This window comes from Culex pipiens, chromosome 1, assembly GCF_016801865.2.
Source record: "Culex pipiens pallens isolate TS chromosome 1, TS_CPP_V2, whole genome shotgun sequence".
In the NCBI taxonomy this organism is placed as follows: Eukaryota; Metazoa; Arthropoda; class Insecta; order Diptera; family Culicidae; genus Culex; species Culex pipiens.
This window is the reverse complement of record NC_068937.1, coordinates 48,258,596-48,279,822: the sequence shown is the minus strand read 5'-3', so window position 1 is coordinate 48,279,822 and position 21,227 is coordinate 48,258,596. Positions and strand designations below refer to the sequence as shown.

The following is a 21,227-nucleotide window of genomic DNA, read 5'->3' as shown; positions in this document are numbered from 1 at the left end:
TTTAGTTTTTAGTTTTTAGTTTTTAGTTTTTAGTTTTTAGTTTTTAGTTTTTAGTTTTTAGTTTTTAGTTTTTAGTTTTTAGTTTTTAGTTTTTAGTTTTTAGTTTTTAGTTTTTAGTTTTTAGTTTTTAGTTTTTAGTTTTTAGTTTTTAGTTTTTAGTTTTTAGTTTTTAGTTTTTAGTTTTTAGTTTTTAGTTTTTAGTTTTTAGTTTTTAGTTTTTAGTTTTTAGTTTTTAGTTTTTAGTTTTTAGTTTTTAGTTTTTAGTTTTTAGTTTTTAGTTTTTAGTTTTTAGTTTTTAGTTTTTAGTTTTTAGTTTTTAGTTTTTAGTTTTTAGTTTTTAGTTTTTAGTTTTTAGTTTTTAGTTTTTAGTTTTTAGTTTTTAGTTTTTAGTTTTTAGTTTTTAGTTTTTAGTTTTTAGTTTTTAGTTTTTAGTTTTTAGTTTTTAGTTTTTAGTTTTTAGTTTTTAGTTTTTAGTTTTTAGTTTTTAGTTTTTTAGTTTTTAGTTTTTAGTTTTTAGTTTTTAGTTTTTAGTTTTTAGTTTTTAGTTTTTAGTTTTTAGTTTTTAGTTTTTAGTTTTTAGTTTTTAGTTTTTAGTTTTTAGTTTTTTAGTTTTTAGTTTTTAGTTTTTAGTTTTTAGTTTTTAGTTTTTAGTTTTTAGTTTTTAGTTTTTAGTTTTTAGTTTTTAGTTTTTAGTTTTTAGTTTTTAGTTTTTAGTTTTTAGTTTTTAGTTTTTAGTTTTTAGTTTTTAGTTTTTAGTTTTTAGTTTTTAGTTTTTAGTTTTTAGTTTTTAGTTTTTAGTTTTTAGTTTTTAGTTTTTAGTTTTTAGTTTTTAGTTTTTAGTTTTTAGTTTTTAGTTTTTAGTTTTTAGTTTTTAGTTTTTAGTTTTTAGTTTTTAGTTTTTAGTTTTTAGTTTTTAGTTTTTAGTTTTTAGTTTTTAGTTTTTAGTTTTTAGTTTTTGGTTTTTAGTTTTTAGTTTTTAGTTTTTAGTTTTTAGTTTTTAGTTTTTAGTTTTTAGTTTTTAGTTTTTAGTTTTTAGTTTTTAGTTTTTAGTTTTTAGTTTTTAGTTTTTAGTTTTTAAGTTTTTAGGTAGTTGAAGTTTAACCGTTGATGCCTATAAAAAATATGTTTGCACACTTGTCATGCACAGTTTTAATCAATCAAAAGTTACGTTTCGTTTACATTACTTCGAGAGGGTGTCATTCTGGAATCACCTTCCCCGATTAATTTCAACGCGCAAATGAGTGTTGATTCCTTGCCGCAGGTTCCACGTTGATGATTCCCGAGTGTCAGAATCGCACACCTCTCCCCTTGCAAAGTCCTTGATGAAACATCCCCGAGGGCACCTCCAGACCAGATCCCAAGGTTGATGATAAAAACATAATCAAAAACCTGTCTTGTGCGTTCAAGTGGGCTGCGGAATTCCAGATTCTATTGTGTTGGCCAGGACTACTTTCCCCGGGGGCCACTTCTTGGCGAGGGCGTGAGCAGCATGTCAAAAGAGTGTAGGAGGAGGGGGAAATACAGCCACGTGGCAAGTGACACCTAAGTGACGTCTAATTTCCACCTTCCTGTGGTTTCTTCACGGGACAGGGGACAAATTGTTCCGGCACCTTTTCATTCCCAGCCAAGGAATCGAGGAATGTGATGAATTATTTTTGCCTCTGGTGAAGGTTGGTTTTTCCCTGCGTTTTCATTATCACCGTGTGGTGGTGAAGTGGGTTTTCTCTATTTCAAGGAAGAAAAAACAATAATGGAGAGGAAAATTGTTTGGGCGATTTGGGAAGGATGGAGAAAATTGTAGGTGGCTAGAAATGATCTAAACTTGTGTTTTATAATTCATCAATATATTTTTTAAAAAAATCAATGAAACTGTATTTGATATAAATAGACAAAGCATGACGAAACAACACTTCCCTTTTAATTTCCAAGAAACGCAAAATTAACTCCATGCAGTAAACACTCCCATGCAGTAACAACATACACGGGGAAACTGATTAACATATTAATTAGAAACGCAGAAAATTAGTCTCCCTCCTTGGTTGGCATCGTCATTCACTCGAGTAAGCAATCCTTACTAATTTTGGAGGATGTGTGTTTCTGGCAAAAAAAATCCTCCCTCCTCCGAAACCCCGTCACCACACGACCGTATCTTTAATCTAAAATAATTTTCTATTATGCAGCCGATTTGTAATTTATATGACGCTACCTCTGCTGCTGTGGTTCTCTTTATATGAACAGAAAATGAGCAATGTTTTGCGAAAAGGTTGGTGTGGGGTGGTGCCATCCAGACACAAATATGTTACACGACGAGTTTTCCTCTCGATTGGGTTTTCATTTGCACGCGCGAGGCACCCGGATTGTAGTTCAGGAAGGGCTGGCTGGAAACATGGAGGAATCGGAAGTCAACCCCAAGTTTTGCGGGGGAAATTCCCGGAACACGATTGTAACGATGCGACGACGCTGGGCTGTTTAGGGGGAAGGTTCCAGTGAAATATTTGTAAGTTTTTTTTTGTAATATTTACCTAGTTACCATCTATAACCTACGTTGCAAATTAAAACAATACATCAGAAGTTATTTATTTTTCAAACTGGCTTGAACGAGACTGAATAGAAAAGCGACCCTAGCAGAAAAGCAGAGTACTCAGAGGACCCTAAACCACATGACTCATTTTGAACCTAAAATCGTGTTTTAGAAATTTGTTATTTTTTCAAACCTTACCAAGTCATCGATTTTTTTACAAATGTGAATTAGAAAAAATGCATTTCTTGTTAATTTTCGACAAGATTTTTTAATAAAAACTTTAAAAACAAGTAGTTCGATGTTTAAATTTGTTTTTCGATTTCTGTAAATCGGAGATCAAAGGGGAAATATTTGCCCTAATCACGTCCCTCTTCTAGTCAATTTTTCGATACCTCGAGACGGTGGGGCAATAGGACCCCTTTTATATTTTGGATTTTTACAAAGGTACGTTTTCAATGGTTTCTAGCTTGAAACAGTGAAGAAATATTTATTGGACGCCCAAATCAGCAGTGAACTCAAAATTTAAAAAAAATCATTCAAAAAAAAACTTTAAACAAGTTGTATAATCACTGCAAATTCCAATTTTTCAACTGTAAAAAATCGAGAGACATGTAATTTTAATTTTTAAATTAAATTTTTCTTTTTACATTTCATATCTTTTGTAACTATACAGGGTTATTTGATGAAGTGTACCAATGTAAACAAAAACAAAAATTTGGATTTGGGTAATTCTCTACCAACTCACACGAAATCGGGAAAAGTTGCCCCGACCCCTCTCCGATTTGCGTGAAACTTTGTCCTAAGTGGTAACTTTTGTCTCTGATCACGAATCCGAATTTTGATATCTCGTGACGGCGGGGCGGGACGAACCCTTCAATTTTTGAACATGCGAAAAAGAGGTGTTTTTTAATAATTTGCAGCCTGAAATGGTGATGAGATTGAAATTTGGTGCCAAAGGGACTTTTATGTTAAATTAGACGCCCGATTTGATGGCGTACTCAAAATTCTGAAAAAACGTATTTTTCATTGAAAAAAACACTATTAAAGTTTTAAAAACTCTGCCATTTTCTGTTACTCAACTGTAAACAAATTTGGAACATGTCATTTTATGGGAAATTTAATGTACTTTTCGAATCTACATTGACCCAGAAGGGTCATTTTTTCAATTAAAAATTTCGTGTTTTTTTCTAACTTTGCACGGTTATTTTTTAGAGTGTAATAATAACCTACAAAGTTGTAGAGCAGACAATTACAAAACAAATTGATGTATAAACATAAGGGATTTGCTTATAAACATCACGAGTTATCATGATTTTACGAAAAAAAGTTTTGAAAAAGATGGTCGTCGTCATTCATGCCCGTTCATGGTCACCCACTACAGATACGGACGACGAAACAAAGAGAAACGCAAAAAGTAACTTTTTCAAAACTTTTTTTCGTAGATTCGCGATAACTCGTGATGGTTACAAGCAAACCCCTTATGTTTGTGTATCAAAATTTTTGTTATTGTCTGTTCTAACACTTTGGAGAACATTGTTACACTGTAAAAAATAACCCTGCAAAGTTAGAAAAAACAGGAAATTTTAAAATGAAAATTTTTGTTCTAAATGAAAAACTGACCCTTTTGGGTCAATGTAGATTCGAAAAGTATATTAAATTTCCCATAATAGTAGTTTATGCAACAAGTTGCAAAAAGAGGATTTTTTCAGCACGAGTCGTACATTTATCCAACGAGGTTCACCGAGTTGGATAAATACGACGAGTGCTGAAAAAATCAAGTTTTGCAACGAGTTCCATACACCATTTTTTGCAATTTCGAAAAACACCCATTGAGTGAAATTTTAAGTCGAATTTTCATGTATTTTGTCAATAAATCGTTTAAATCAAAAAAATGTTGAAAAGTGTTACTTTTCGAAACAAGTGCTGAAAAGTTCAACTTTTCAGCACCCTTTACAGTGCCGAAAAGTAGAACTTTTCAGCATTTATTTTGAAAAGTGTTGCTATTCGATTCTGTTTTTTTTGGTACAGAAAAGTAGGCTATTTCGTCGTTCAAGAATGACAGGAAAAGTAAGTAGTTTCACGACGGAATTGCAAAAAAACTTTTTTAGTGTTTTTTTTATGAAAAGTACGTTTTTTCGGAATTCTGAGTACGCCATCAAATCGGGCGTCTAATTTTACATAAAAGTACCTTTGACACACCTCTTTTTTCGCATGTTCAAAATTTGAAGGGGTCGTACCGCCCCTCCGTCACGAGATATCAACAAACGGACCTCGGATTCGTGATCAGGGACAAAAGTTACCTTTTAGGACAAAGTTTTACGCAAATCGAAGAGGGGCCAGGGCAACAGCTGTGTGAGTTGGCGGAGATCCCCTCCCCTCCCCCCCTCAATTTATTCACGGTGATGATTTCCTGAGCATTTCTGCTCGTCACCCTAAAGATTTTAACACAAAAAATTTAAGTGGCTGAAAATGACACAATATCAAAAATCTCTGTATGGTACTTTCGATTGCAGATTTTCATTCACATCTTAATTAAAAAAAAAAACACATTTCTGAAAAAAAAAATTAAAGGCCATTGCAATTTTTACAGGTTGTTGTCCACCAATGATTTGAAATTTATTTTGAAAAAAACACTTGTAGCATGGGTTGTAAACTATTAGGGATTCATTGTTTATTTTTTATATTTTAATTCAGATTTAGCATTTTGAAGTTTTTTAAAATGTTTAATTTTTGGACCAAACATCCAAATTTTACGCAACACGAGAGACAAAAACATCGAAATTTGTGCAAGCCCAATGATGATTTTTTTTCTGAATAGCTAGCATCACTGCCAAATAAACTCTGACCATCATGTTGTTATGCTCATGATTCGGAGCACTTGGCATGGTATGTCCACGCATCCTTCCTCCTCGATTGATTCTATGAAATGTGATCCGTTCTCAGAATCTGTCTTTGCGGTTAATGCAGTGCAGTAGGCCTGGCCGCTATATTGTTTGCAACACATTCTTGTGGTGACTCGGGTGTACTGAATCCATCAAAACTGTCCAGATTCGATTATCCGAAGGACACGGAAAAAAAATCACTTCAGATAATCGAATCTTCGGAAAATCGAACCACGAATAAATAAATTTTCTATCAAATGATTTAGAATTTTTAAACACAAGATGGTGACCAAAATGGCGGTAATAACATATAGATAAATGCTTTTTTAATTTAAAAGGCAATCAAATTTTTAAATTAGATAAGATTAGATTAGATTAGATTAGATTAGATTAGATTAGATTAGATTAGATTAGATTAGATTAGATTAGATTAGATTAGATAAGATTAGATTAGATTAGATTAGATTAGATTAGATTAGATTAGATTAGATTAGATTAGATTAGATTAGATTAGATTAGATTAGATTAGATTAGATTAGATTAGATTAGATTAGATTAGATTAGATTAGATTAGATTAGATTAGATTAGATTAGATTAGATTAGATTAGATTAGATTAGATTAGATTCGATTAGATTAGATTAGATTAGATTAGATTGGATTAGATTAGATTAGATTAGATTAGATTAGATTAGATTAGATTAGATTAGATTAGATTAGATTAGATTAGATTAGATTAGATTAGATTAGATTAGATTAGATTAGATTATATTAGATTAGATTAGATTAGATTAGATTAGATTAGATTAGATTAAATTAGATTAGATTAGATTAGATTAGATTAGATTAGATTAGATTAGATTAGATTAGATTAGATCAAGAAAAAAAAAATTTCGCGAAAAATAAAATTTTCGCCTATGCTTAGATATTTTGAAAACTAATGATTGCAAAACAACTGGACAGGTGTATAAACACTTTTTTCATTATAATGTTGGAACTACCGTCAGTGGGGGTGACTATGGGTCAAAAAACAATACACCTCTCGTATTTTCTTAATAACAAAAACAATTTAAATAACATCGAAAATCTATCAACGTAGATTTGTTCTTAGATAGTTTACTAACATTTTCCCAAAATATGGTGGATTTTGATGAACACTACCTTAAATGCCTATTGTTTGAAAATTGACCCAATCTCACCCCTTAGAGGGGGTGACATTGGGTCAAATGAAACTAAAATGATGCTCAAATACAACGATATGGTAAAAACAAGTCATCCAACAGTGTTTCTTGTTCGAGGTAATCGTATTGACACGCTACAATGTTTGAAGTGGAGATTTTATAACATTTGGGTAGTTTTTGAGCAATTCTAACAAAAATATTAGAAAAATGATTTTTGCAATTCCGTCGTGAAACTACTTACTTTTCCTGTCATTCTTGAACGACGAAATAGCCTACTTTTCTGTACCAAAAATAACAGAATCGAATAGCAACACTTTTCAAAATAAATGCTGAAAAGTTCTACTTTTCAGCACTGAAATGGGTGCTGAAAAGTTGAACTTTTCAGCACTTGTTTCGAAAAGTAACACTTTTCAACATTTTTTTGATTTAAACGATTTATTGACAAAATACATGAAAATTCGACTTAAAATTTCACTGAATGGGTGTTTTTCGAAATTGCAAAAAATGTTGTATGGAACTCGTTGCAAAACTTGATTTTTTCAGCACTCGTCGTATTTATCCAACTCGGGGAACCTCGTTGGATAAATGTACGACTCGTGCTGAAAAAATCCTCTTTTTGCAACTTGTTGCATAAACTACTATTTCTAGAGGTCATTTTTGGCCAAAAACGTACCCCAACTTTAGACAGCTGCCAAAATAACAGGATTTGTTCTAGGAACGAAATTTTTTCAGCGAAGTCATCTTAAGATGTCCCCTACACAACCCTTTCAACAGAATTCATTTTCATTGAGAAGAACCTGAGAAATGGTAAAATCCGTCAAAAATCACTTTGACCCAATCTCACCCCCCAGACCCAATGTCACCCCCACTGACGGTATGGCTCGTAAATTCAATTTTTAAACTTTTTTATTTATTCCCCCCCCCCACCCCTTCGACTTTGGTCAGAGGCGAGGGACATAAACTTCAAAAAATATTTGCAACGGCCTAAATGAAACATTTCAGCACTTGTATCGAAACGTAATACCTTTTGATACTGTTTTGGTGATTGACACTTATCGAAGGCATGTAATATTCAAGCGAAGAAACAAAAGTTTCACAGAACAAAACCAATTTGAAGGGTATATACCGGAATAGCAAAAAAAAATTAATTGGAAAAAATATTGCAAATCGTTGCAAAACATGATTTTTTCAGCACTCGTGTTATCTATCCAAAATCTAAGTGGATGAATGTACGGCTCGTGCTGAGGAATTTTTCTTTTTTTTATCAACACACTACTATTTCACTCTGCAAAGCCTTTCGGTATGTTTTAATCTCAATTTAAGTTTTCAAATAACAATTGGTTTCCATTCGTTTTGCTAGATTTCACATGACTGCTTATTTTGGATACCTTCTACTGGTCACCCTCCCTTAAACTCCACCCAACTTAACTCACCGGTTGTCATGCTCTGCTCTGCCGTGGAGGTCGCTTTTGTGGGAGCTTAAATAGAATTCCGAATTAGAAGCGATTATACGCGAGATACATTTTAATATTATTATTTAATCTCCATGTATTATTAGTTCTAAATCTGGTTTTTGGTTTTGCCTCATTTCGCACTCCAGGCAATCGTCAGCAGCGTCGTCAGGTTATGTGTTGACAACGCCAAATTTAGATCTTTTTCAGCTGCTTGCTTGCTGTTTTTTATTACGAAATTTCCACACAAAAAGTCCTTCCCACAGTTAAGGAAGTTCCTTCACATCGTTTAGCCACAGTTTATGGACATAATCTCTCGCTCGGCTTAATTAATTTACATATGTTTTATTTTAATTTTTTCCTGTTTTCCCTCGCATGTGGAAAGCCATTGGCCGGAATGACCCGTTGTGCGTTTGTCCTGCCGTGGCCATGCGTTTCGCTGCCAGCCTCGCACGATGTTGTAATGGACCACGGCAAATTTATGTATGGCTTTCAGATTGCGATCGGCATAATTTAGTCCACCGCTAAATTGTTGAAATTTCGGGGGTTTCCTGAAACTGGTTTCTAGAGTTTGGAAAGAGAGGTCGAAAAAAAAGAAAAACATAGAATGAATAAATTGAACATCTTCTGGGAAATGAGATTGACCAACGGAGATAGTGTGTGGAGAGTTAGCGGTGGGAAATGAAATAAAATTATGTCATAAAACGCGGAAATTTAGAACCTCGTAAAAACTCGCAAACCACTTGGACTCAAGATTAGTGTGTCCTAACCAAGGATAATCAAATGCCTTCCGTATGCATAATCACTTGTGGTTTTGCGATGAAAAATTCATCCTTGAGCAAAGTTGCTTTATTTTTTCGGCAGAGGAAAAAGACAAACTCCGGTAGCTCGAAAACTTTGGTAGAATTAAGGCGAGGGGGAAGTTTATTTTGGCAATCCTTCCCCCCTGAGGGAATGCGAATCGCAATAAAAATCAAATCAATCCGGAATCCGGATTCGAACGGGGTGTGCGATATCGATGCGATGATGATATGGGGGAGGAAAATCGGTGTGTGATTCTACTAGGTTGATGTTAGGGGAGGAAAATTCCTGAAAAAAATATGTCAAATTGCAAGCCTAATTTTAAAAATTAGAAGGAAAAATGTATAAATAAATTCATGGGAATGTTTTATTTCTTAAAGTTTTACGTCTTCTCGCAAATTAGGATATTGTTTATTCATTAAAACAATTTAAACATTTCAAATTATTTTAAGCAAACAGAATTTCTTGAGTGTTTCGATTATTTTTGTATTTTGGAAATATTTAACATGTTTCAATTTCTTATTTAATACAAAGGTCACTTTGATTTTATTTGAGTTTTTGATGAAGCATTCCTCAATTTTCCAACCCTAATTCCACATCTGAGCCCACACCGTTCCCGAACGGTGAGTACGTAAAAAAAAGGATACACACACGAATCCAATAACGATATCCTTTTAAGGTGAGGACCGCCGGAATCAACAACTGCGAACTGCGTGTTTGACGGGAGGAACCCAGCTGACAGAATGCTACTTTTGCGGGGAGGGAGGTGGGTAAGAACCATTTGCACCACCCCCAAGAGCTAGATGTTCCAGATATGGATGTTTATTGAAATTAATCCCCTGCGGATTGCATGCCACAGGCTGATTTTTATTGAAGGCAGGGAACTCGGAAGAGTCGTTTCCCGGTGATTTTGTGAGTCATTCGCAGAAGAGAGAAGGGTTTTTATCATTTTAATATGCTTCCAATTGACTTGCAGGTGATGAATAACAAATCGAAGCTTCCGGTTCCCCTTCTAGGAAAGGGTCTCCTTTTCCCCCTCAGCAAGGATTTGCAAAACCACATCGCAGACGGCACCCACTTTGAGCTTCTTTTCTTGTGGGGTCCCCCTCTGAAAATTTAGTGCCATTTATCCAAACTATCGACATCCAATGGGAAAATGCACTCTGCAAGAAAAGTGCAACCTCTCGTTTCTTTCACTTATTTTTCGATCGTTTTTTAAACGGAAACGACAGTCAGTTGTTGAAAATAATAAATTCATTAGCAAATTGATAACTTTTATTTTGTATAAATGAGGTAATGAATACAACAAAAGTACAAGGCTGATATAAAATAATCAACACAAATTTTAACTTATATATCTATGATGGCATGTTCATCCAAATAATGATGTTGAAGATAATTAACCTCACTCTCAAGAACGGGGACTGCACATGGTGCGACGTTCGGTGAACTCCCGGGATGCTCTGCCCTGCGTCGCACAAGCAGTGCGGGTGCCGTAGCGCCAGTCCTGTCGGGAAGTAAGATGGCCGCCGAACGACTGTTCCAAGGCCATGAGTCAGAATTCCAGAGATTTGGAGAATTCAACTGGTTCCAATTTACCAGGGGTTTCTCCTGATCAACGCACACGGCACACTGGCACAACTTGTTCCTATCTTTGATCTAATCGTTTAAAAGAATTTAATTATCAAGTTGCAAAGAGTAAACCCACACCGTTCTTGGAAATTGAAAAACGCGAAGCAAAAAAGAACGTAACTTAATCCACCTTTAGGTGGTTGGTACCTTCCTCCCATTTATAGAGTGATTACAATCCCCTAAAGTGTCCACATGGTTTATGGATCTCCCCTAACGTGATCGCAGCACCTAAGAGGTCCTAATAAAAATAAGTGACGAGTAAAAAAAAAACAGACTTCCTACAGACTTTTTGTCATCGCCTTTCAGGAAAATGGCATTCCTCTACAAGGCTTTTTTCGTGGTGATCAGACGGGACCATTTGAGGTTATGTAAGTTCAGACCATTTTTAAACTGCTTGTAATTTTAGATAGGTAAGCCAGATCTTGAAAATTCTTAATCCACAAGAAAGGTCTTCTCATATGCTTTCTAAAAATATATAACATGTGAGGGTTTCGTTACTATAATTTTAATTTAATATGAAACAGTTTTTTTTAACATAACTTGTTAAATACATGATAAAACTGCATGAATTTAAATAGCAACTTAGGGGACGTAAAGACGGATCGATTAAAACCATTCCGGCCAAAATCGGTTGAGCCTGTGACGAGATATTCCAGTGACATTGATTTGGTACACATGTCTACATACAGCCAAACACACAGACATTTGCTCAGCTGGTGATTCTGAGTCAATATGTACAAATGAAGGTAGGTCTAGGAGGTTTAACTAAAAAGTTCGTTTTTCGAGTGATTTTATAGCCTCTCCTCAGTAAAGTGAGGAAGGCAAAAACAAAGACTTTTATCCGGTCACTTTCACTGTCACGGTTGAAATTGCCGTGTTTGTACGTTCGATTACTGGGACTTGTAATCGGCAAGCCGAGTGCCGAGTCTGTCGCTCGTGACTTCCTCGCCCTTGACCCCCAGAACCGGCTAGTGATGTAATTATTTGCTCTACCGCCCAATTATATCTGCCTTCTCGCTCTGCTCATGGCATAACCACTTAAGGTATGGGCCATTAGGGTGGAATCTGATTATATGGAAAAATTTAAAATGATAAAAATCCTATCAGCAACACATTTTTTGGGTCCCTTTTAGGGTCCCAAACAACCTCCCAAAATTTGGGAGCGATTGGTTAAGCCCACGATTGGTGCAAAGCGAATGAAATTTGTATGGAAATTACTATGGAGAAACTTGCATTTTCACATTTTTGAAATTACAAAATTCATGTTTTATTATTTTTAGAAACTAATACCGTAGCCTTGAATGTCCTGAACAACTCTTCCGAAGACAGTATGGTGCTAAAGTGCGTCACAAAAAAGATACAGAGTTTTCAAAAGTAGTGTGTTGAAATAATCAGTGAAACTCGCATTTTCTGCCAACATTGCCGAAGGAACCATGAAATACTAAATAAACACGATTGATCTTAGATTTGAAGAGCCTTACGTAAAAACGTTATGAAGAAATGTTCAGAAGACATTATTTAGTTAAATTTTACCCAAATTCCTCAAATATATTGTAGTTTAAGAAAGTTTCCACTTGACTTGGCAGTGTTGGCAAAAGGTATGATTTTTACCGAGTATTCCGAAATGACTCTCTTGAACGCTCTGTAACTTTTGTTAGAAGCAAGTTAGCACCATACTGTCTTCGAGAGAGTTGTTAAGGACATCGAGGGCTATACTTGTACGGTGTTGGTTTCATAAAATAATAAAACACGATTTTTTTAATTTCAAAAATGTGAAAATGCAAGTTTCCCCATAGTAATTTCCATACAAATTTCTTTCGCTTTGCGCCAATCGTGGGCTTAACCAATCGCTCCCAAATTTTGGGAGGTTTTTTGGGACCCTAAAAGGGACCCAAAAAATGTGTTGCTGAAGAAACCAATTTTCGATTCCACCCTAATGGGCCATGGGATAGTTTAGGTCACGAAGTCCAATATAGCCCTGTCAAATCAATCCGAATTCTGAAACAGAATCTAATTAGAATCTTATACAAATTCCGTTTCAAACGCAACAACCGGTTCCGTGTTGAAACGGAATTTGTATACGATTCTAATAAGATTCCGTTACAGAATTCGGATTGATTTGACTGGGAGCTCTCCAGACGGTCACGAGAAGAGAGAATTCGACGGAATTCAGCTTGATCTTGATGATTTGCATGCATCCACGCATGCAAGTTTGGATTTACTTCGCTCGAATTCAAATTCAGCCACGTTCGTTTCATTTGTACTAGTGTATTCATTCTTATAAATAATAATTATAGAACGCTACAAACTTTTCATAACAAACTTTCTATTTTATCATGCTCCGATTTTTTTTTTTGTAAATTTTAAAGGTATCGAAAATTTACCCAATAAAGCTTTTAACAATCAATTTAAGATGTACAGTCCAAACTCGATTATCCAAAGTTTCGATTATCCGAAGTTAGATTATCCGAAGGTTTGTATGGAACTTCGGATAATCGAATTACGAAGAAATCTTTTTCTTTCGTTTTATTTCTTTTTCTTGTTTTGAACATTAATTCGAATTCTGCAATCTCATTTTAGTCAAATTTGAATAGTTGAGGCCCGTGGGCTGATTTTGAATGATCATGTAAGATGGCTCTTTGACCAATCTGTAAACTAATTTGTAATTCTTAAAAAAATCAGATTTAGTTAAAGCTTTTTTTTAAGAACCATATTTGAAAAAAAAATATTTATCCATGCTTAATCCTAATTATACGAAACAAATATTCTGTTGAAAAATCGATCTTATTGAAACAATTTCACATGATTTAATGTGATTGAAAAAAGTAAATTTTCTCAAAATTTTCACCAAACATTTTCGTAATTGAGCTATAAAATGTTCTAATTAGACTAATGAAGAAAACTGAAGTGTTTACAAAAAATATAGGCCTCAAACTTATTTTGCACCTTGGGATATAAACGTATAACATTTGATTACGAGTTTGAGAGCAAACATCTGATTGTACTTTCGTGGCGTTACAACGCAAACTTTTACAAAAGGGTGTTCTGCTTGCGTTGTAACGTCACGGAAATGCTGTATTCTCAATGCTGTATCTCTACGAAAAATTTACCAATTTTCATTTACCCAGTTGCATTCGACGGAAAATTTATCATATTTTCAGGATATGATAAGCTTTGGAAAAATGGTTCCTGAACACCGGAGATATTTCGGGTTTCTCGAGGTAATTTTTAGGTGTTTTTTTTTTTGCTGATAGAGGTGCCTGAAAACATGATATTTCGGTTTATTGCAGTTTATACTCCACTTGCGTCTAAAGTCAAGATTTTAAGTCTTTAAATGTTTGAAAATGTTGGTTTTACAAGTCTTAAACTATACAGGATCCAATCACAACATCTATTTTACCATTAAATCAAGTTTTTTTTTATTTTCCCGCTGGTATTTATACTAGCCCAGAGAATGTGTCAGATGTATTTTTAGCATTAAGATTGATATAACGTAATTTCTTTTTTTCTAATAGGGTAATTCTCTACCAACTCACACGACATCGGGAAAAGTTGCCCCGACCCCTCTTCGATTTGCGTGAAACTTTGTCCTAAGGGGTAACTTTTGACCCTGATCACGAATCCGAGGTCCGTTTTTTGATATCTCGTGACGGAGGGGCGGTACGACCCTTCCATTTTTGAACATGCGAAATAAGAGGTGTTTTTCAATAATTTGCAGCCTGAAACGGTGATGAGATAGAAATTTGGTGTCAAAGGGACTTTTATGTAAAATTAGACGCCCGATTTGATGGCGTACTCAGAATTCCGAAAAAACGTATTTTTCATCGAAAAAAACACTAAAAAAGTTTTAAAAAATCTCCCATTTTCCGTTATTCGACTGTAAAAATTTTTGGAACATGTCATTTTATGGGAAATTTAATGTACTTTTCGAATCTACATTGACCCAGAAGGGTCATTTTTTCATTTAGAACAAAATTTTTCATTTTAAAATTTCGTGTTTTTTCTAACTTTGCAGGGTTATTTTTTAGAGTGTAACAATGTTCTACAAAGTTGTAGAGCAGACAATTACAAAAAATTTGATATATAGACATAAGGGGTTTGCTTATAAACGTCACGAGTTATCGCGATTACACGAAAAAAAGTTTTGAAAAAGTTACTTTTTGCGTTTCTCTTTGTTTCGTCGTCCGTGTCTGTCGCGGGTGACCATGAACGGCCATGATCAACGACGACCAACTTTTTCAAAACTTTTTTTTCGTAAAATCAGGATAACTCGTGCTGTTTATATGCAAACCCCTCATGTTAGTATATCAAAATTTTTGTAATTCTCTGCTCTACAACTTGTTGCACTCTAAAAAAGAACCCTGCAAAGTTAGAAAAAAACACAAAATTTTAAAATGAAAAATTTTGTTCTAAATGAAAAAATTACCCTGTAGTTTAAATTTTCCATAAAATGACATGTTCCAAATTTTTTTACAGTCGAGTAACGGAAAATGGGAGAATTCTTAAAAATTTTTAGTGTTTTTTTCGATGAAAAATACGTTTTTTCGGAATTCTGAGTACGCCTTCAAATCGGGCGTCTAATTTTACAAAAAAGTCCCTTTGACACCAAATTTCTATCTCAAAACCGTTTCATGCTGCAAATTATTGAAAAACACCTCCCTTTTTCGCATGTTCAAAAATGGAAGGGGTCGTACCGCCCCTCCGTCACGAGATATCAAAAAACGGACCTCGGATTCGTGATCAGGGTCAAAAGTTACCCCTTAGGACAAAGTTTCACGCAAATCGAAGAGGGGTCGGGGCAACTGCTGTGTGAGTTGGCGGAGAATAACCCAATAAACATTTTTTTACGTTTGGCCCGCAAGCTTATTTGCGCTTAATATTTGGCCCGGCTTTCAACTTTGAGCGCTCCTGTATTAAATATGATGAAATAAAATGATTTTTTTTCAATATTTCTTTTTTTTTCGTGATTCGATTATCCGAGGCCTTCGGATAATCGAGTCTGGACTGTTTAATAGAATTTTAAAACTAAAAAAATCTTATTGGTTTTTGAAAAAGTGTTAATTTTCGTCTATCTTTCAAAAATCAAGTAAATTATTTAACGGTGCACATCAACCAGAGCTTGTTGGACCAAGATTAATTCTACACGCATTTTAGTCTCTTCAAAACAATGGGAACTATCGATATAATTCTTTTTTCATCCCCTAAATTTGCTACACAAATGCTAAAAGTAGAACTTTTCAGCACTCAAATGTATAGGGGGATGGTGTTGCTATTTTTAGACCACGTTTTCCACTTTTTCTCATCGAAACCGACTACTTTATCGACTTCATTTTGCTGGGCGAGATAGGACGCCGTCTATTTTTAGACGATGACTCAGCACTTTTCCACTCTTGCACTTCAAAAAACCAGATGGCAGCACGATGTAACGCCACGTCCCTATATGGTTAGTTATTAATCGTGTTGAATATAAAAACAATCTTGTATTGTATTACCTCACGTTCGAAATGCTGAAAAGTTCAGCTTTATAGCAAACATTTGAGTGCAGGAATAGAAGTTTATGCAACAAGTTGCAAAAAGAAGATTTTTCCTCGGAATTGGGTTCTAAAATCAAGCTTAAATTTGAGATATTATTGTTCACAAGCTTATTTTTCTTAGAACCATGACCCTTTGATCCTGTTATTTCTGGTGAAGAAATGTAGGCCAGTTTGACATTCGAGAGTGACAGGAAAAGTTAACAATGGAATTGCAAAAAAAATGTATCAGACCAGTTCTGAGCACGCAATACATTTTGACAGGATCAAAAAAGTTAATCCCTAATCAGAATGAAACTTCTTGTTGCAGTTTTTTTGTGAATTTTTCCTGCACATGCTATATCTCAACATAACACTAACTAACACTAACATAACTAAACAAACTGTACATAAATTAATACAACAATTAAATGAAATGAATGAAACTTCGCTTAAAATAGATACAACCTCAACATTTTAATTTTGAAAAGAAACTTGTCGTCATATTATTTAAGTTTCTTTTAGTGACCAAGTGTACAAGAAGGATGGACGAACTGTTGCACACTTCGGTACTCGAACTCCGAACCCCGAGAAGCAGTGCACCAAAAGTCGTAAAGAAGTCAAATAAAATCGAGACCCTCACCGGATCAGACTGGTGAACTTTTCCTTTTTCCAGCGAAAAAAGTAGTGCGACTAGTTTTCAATCCAACTCGAATTGGGAAGGTGGGTGGAAACCTCGTCGCGATTCATTGAGCTCAGTTTAAAAGCTTATTTTTTTACTTCTTTTTTCTCTCATCGGTATGAGGAGCAAATTTGTGATAAATTCCTGAAAAGCACAAATTCCTCGACGGAATCGTTTGTGAGATTTTTGCAACTAGCAAAAAAAAAAAGCAGAGTGAAAAAACCGCCACCACCGTTTAAATTCTACAGTTCAATCGATGCTGAACTTGAGAGTCGGAGTCACATAAAGTTACGTCGAATTTTGGGTTTGAAAAGGACTGGAAGGAAAAAAGGACACGTGTGAGTGCGGCTGTTTTCACCCAAGTTGAAATAAATATGTAAAACTTTAAATTGGTTTTCGCCACCAGCCACCTGCGATCGGAGAGAGGAAAATTGGCGAAACAAGTTTTTTTGTTTGTCGTCGTAGGAAAGGCGTTTGAGGCGTTCTGATTTAACGTGCACAACACACAAACACATTCTAGAAGGACTCGAGTGACAATTACTTGCTGTTCGGTTTTGGCTTGGTCCGAAGGAAGTAGGTATTTAACGGTGGAACTGGATCTGGGGGACACATGTGGGACACGTGCAAAGTTTGATTATGGGGTGACTAAGCGGAAAGCAATTTGGGTGGGAAATTTAAATTTGGACAAAGTGAATCAAACTAAAAATACTGAAAAGGGTACTTTAGCCATGAAATCACTTAAAAAATATCACTGAGAAATCGATCACTTGCGCTATTTATCATCAGTTTCCGTAGTGTAGCGGTTATCACGTCTGCTTCACACGCAGAAGGTCCCCGGTTCGAGCCCGGGCGGAAACAGATAAGTTTTTTTTCACGTAATTAATTTTGTTGATGATTTCACATTGATATTTCTCAAGATCTTTATTCAGAATAAATTGCTCTTTAAAATTTGCTTAAATCCAAACTAACACCCAATTCATCTAAATTGATTTCTCCAATCTGCCAAAACCTTAAACTGGGCCATAAATTTCCCTACTCCCGTGAAACCACAGCACGATCCCAATCCCAATCATCACCTCCCAAAATCCGGGGCATCATTATCGTAAAAGGACTCCGTGATTACGGTCAACAATCTCAGGTTCCCCCGGCCGGCACAAAGAGAGCCCCTCGGGGGAATTAGCAGGCCATAAATCGTCCACGAAAGCGCCACCGTATAATCAACATCTTAATCAATTTGCATAAAAAATTAAAACTAACTCAAGTTCATTTCGGGAAACATTCCGAACGAAGTCCGACTATGACAAACCGTTCGACCGTGTAATGAATTCCTCCCCGCTTTTTCCGGGCGGCGCCCAACACTCCTCCGGCAGTCAAAACACTCTGTTTAAAACGAGAAGTTAAAAGTAAACATAAACAATCAACATTAAAAATCAGTGGAGGCCGCCGTACCCCTGGGTCCAGCTCCCGCCCCTCCAGGAAGGTACCTTTCGAAAAACGAAGGAAAATCGCAAACTTTTCAACTTCAACAGCAAAAGGAATGTTTAATTACCTTTGGTGCTGCTCGTGCCAGAACCGGAAGACCGAAGCTCGGAACAGCAGCCCCTAAGGGCCAGATTCGCCAGATTTTTATTGCTTTCGGATAGACGCATAAATTTGGCAGCGCAGAAAGGGCGCGTGTGCGACTTGGAAGGTATTTATTTGCTGGGTGGGAACAATCTTGCTGATGAAGAACCAACGTGAACCAGTGATTTAATTAAAAAGTTAAGTGAAAGGCGGCGAAAGATGATTGTGACACGATTCATTTTCAGAAGATTTTGCTACAAAACTGGTGCATTTTTTTTAATTATCTAGAGCCAAATAATATAACCAAAGTTATTTTGATTAGTCTCTAAATTTAATATAAGGTTTTTTTTTATTTGTTTAACTGGACATTAGGCCATCCCAAAAAAAAGTGGTCAAAATCTTGGAACTCACCTCTAGAATGATAGATTAGGATGTCAAAAACAATGTTTTCATAGAACACAAATTCCCAAAAATGGTTTGGAAACTCACGCGCTGAGCTTGTCACGGTGTGTTTCTTAGAACAAAACTAAAGATAAAAAGTTTTGGCAAGTCTGACACTAGGCACCATGAACTATCGAAAAAAATCGTCGGGGAGTTATAGAATATTTTCTTCGGAAAGTCGCTGGATAACAAAGGATTTTCGAACATATTGTCCGTTTCTCTCAAAGGTACACGCCGCGCGGCATTTCAGAATATGCCGCAGACATTGTTGCCAGCGATTTTCTACACTTTTGGTGCAATAAAAATCATACCCGGCAACAATACCATGCGATTCAAAGAAAAGATCAACAAAAACGAAACGTGGAGTATGGGATTTGATAGCGCGCATTTGCCGACAGTGCGGCGCGTCGTTTCGAGGCTGATTTGCCGCGTGTCTTTTTCGGGAATTTGCGCAATATTCATCAAATTTTGTCATGAATATGCCTTGGGAGACTCTAAATTACATATTTGACCAATTTTTTCCGAACCGAATTTAACATTTTAATTACATTTATTCTTTTCTGAAATTACCCCTAAATCGAAGCTACAAAAACAAAGATGACCGAATAAAAACCATTTTCTTTGTACAATTTGTCATGGAAAATTCCGCAAAATATTGCCTAGATACAAATTTGAATGATCAATAATGCGTGGAATAAAAAGGGAGAGGGCTGAGAGGGAGTCACCTCAGACTCAATGTCACTACTGATGACGGTACTATGTTTATTTTTTTATTTTCGTTTATTGGACATTTCAAAACTTCAGATATTTTGAATATTTTTATTCTGCTCTCTCAAAAAATTACATCTTTAAATAATATTTCTAGTAAAAAACAAGTGGTTTTCTCACAATGTGATTTTTTTATTGTTAGTAAATTATTTTCAAATAAAAACAATGTTAATCACAATATTCTAAAAGTGTTCAAATTACTCCCATTAATTTTGTTGAAGCCTCGTTAAACTGTTCCCGTGTGCAAAACGAAGAAAGATTTTCAAAAAGGTAATTTCAAAAACCCGATTTAATCTCACCTAAAGTTAGATAAAGCCTTTCTTACAAAAGGAAGATAACGGCAGTTGAATCTTTTCAAAGAAATAGCAAAATAAGGAATGGTTCATTCATTAATCAATTCAAAACTCAACATGATTTATTCATATAACTGAAAAGCGCTGGTTTTTGCCCCAAACCCCAAATTATTTTTGAGGCAGAGAATTAGCTCACAATTTGCGATGTTCGTAATGTTTTCTGCCATTTTTTTTAATTTTTTTTTTTAAATATCAAGAATTAACGAGAAAACAAAATAATTCCGTCTTGCTCCAGAGCGTTAAAGTGGTTACAAAATAACTGGCAGAAAGTGTTTCCACACTCGAGAATTTGCCGTGTTGTAAACGATGTAACGGTAAAGCCGCTTAAAATTTCTTGAAAGCTTTGAAACGCCAAGCCAGAAAATTATGTAGTATGCAATTAGGGGTTTTTGTAGAGAACCTTCAAAGAGAAATGATACAACAAAACTCGCTCTCCCGCCTCTTTCCCGCTCATGTGCTTCTAAACGAAGAAACTCAAATTTGACAAGTAATTCAAGCGCTGCACTGAGTGACGACGCTTCTCTCTCATGTTCTCTAGGTTTTTGGGATTGGGAAGCATACTGCGACTGAGCGCTCGGTGAGACTTCACTACGACAAACGCAAACGTACCGAGTGAACCACCTTGGTTCATACGCTGGGTTCATTGCCCACGAGCCGACGCGTGTCTTGGTGCACTGGTACGATGAACCAAAATACTAACACACAAATAGGCTCGTACTGAAGCTAGAAAACCAAACCCGCGATGTGCCTTGTCACAGGCGCATGGGAAGCATGGACGCTCACCAGAAATTCGTTCACTCAGAGATCGATCAGAGAATGAGCAAGAAAAAAAAAGAAAAAAAAAAACAGAATGAGCATAGAGCTATCTACGTGCTCATGTATTGCGTGTACGTACACGATGGAATTTTAGGTTAAAATTTGTGGTCGCCAGCAAAAACAAATGGTAAGCTAGTGTGCGTGAGATCGGGATTAGATAACTCTATGGGGCTTCAGAACGGATAGCTGCTTGCGTCGTGTTGCCTTCACTGAAGCTTAGCATCGATAATCATGATAGGCGATGTGTGATGAACGAGCAATCGATAGGGCTACTTGTACAAAAAGGGGGTAATCTGGTATCAAAACTCAATACGCGCCAGCATTACTCGCGTCTGCATGTGAAGCTCAACTTGACAACGAGGCGACGAAAATCGATCGTTCATGATTTTTCGAATGAATATTTCTCGAGAAACGATTGGAGAACGAAGCTTGATTTGAAGTCGGAGCCAAAAGCAAACCCTATACCTTTCTTTAGTAAGAAAGGCAAAAAAGATAAAAATATATTTTTTGCATTTCATATAAAAAATCGTTTTTATTTTACTTTTGTATATCTTGACGGTGCACATCACGCAGAGCTTTTGCACCAAGATTTTTGTTACAGACATTTTAGTATCCTCAAAACTACGG

The 21,227-nt window shown here is 35.5% G+C and overlaps 1 non-coding gene across 1 annotated transcript; it reads left to right on the top strand.

Moving 5' to 3' along the window:
* Nucleotides 1-17,444: 17,444 nt before the first annotated feature.
* On the top strand, nucleotides 17,445-17,517 carry Trnav-cac (transfer RNA valine (anticodon CAC)). The gene has a single exon. It is a non-coding gene; the product is annotated as a tRNA-Val (tRNA).
* Nucleotides 17,518-21,227: the final 3,710 nt, after the last annotated feature.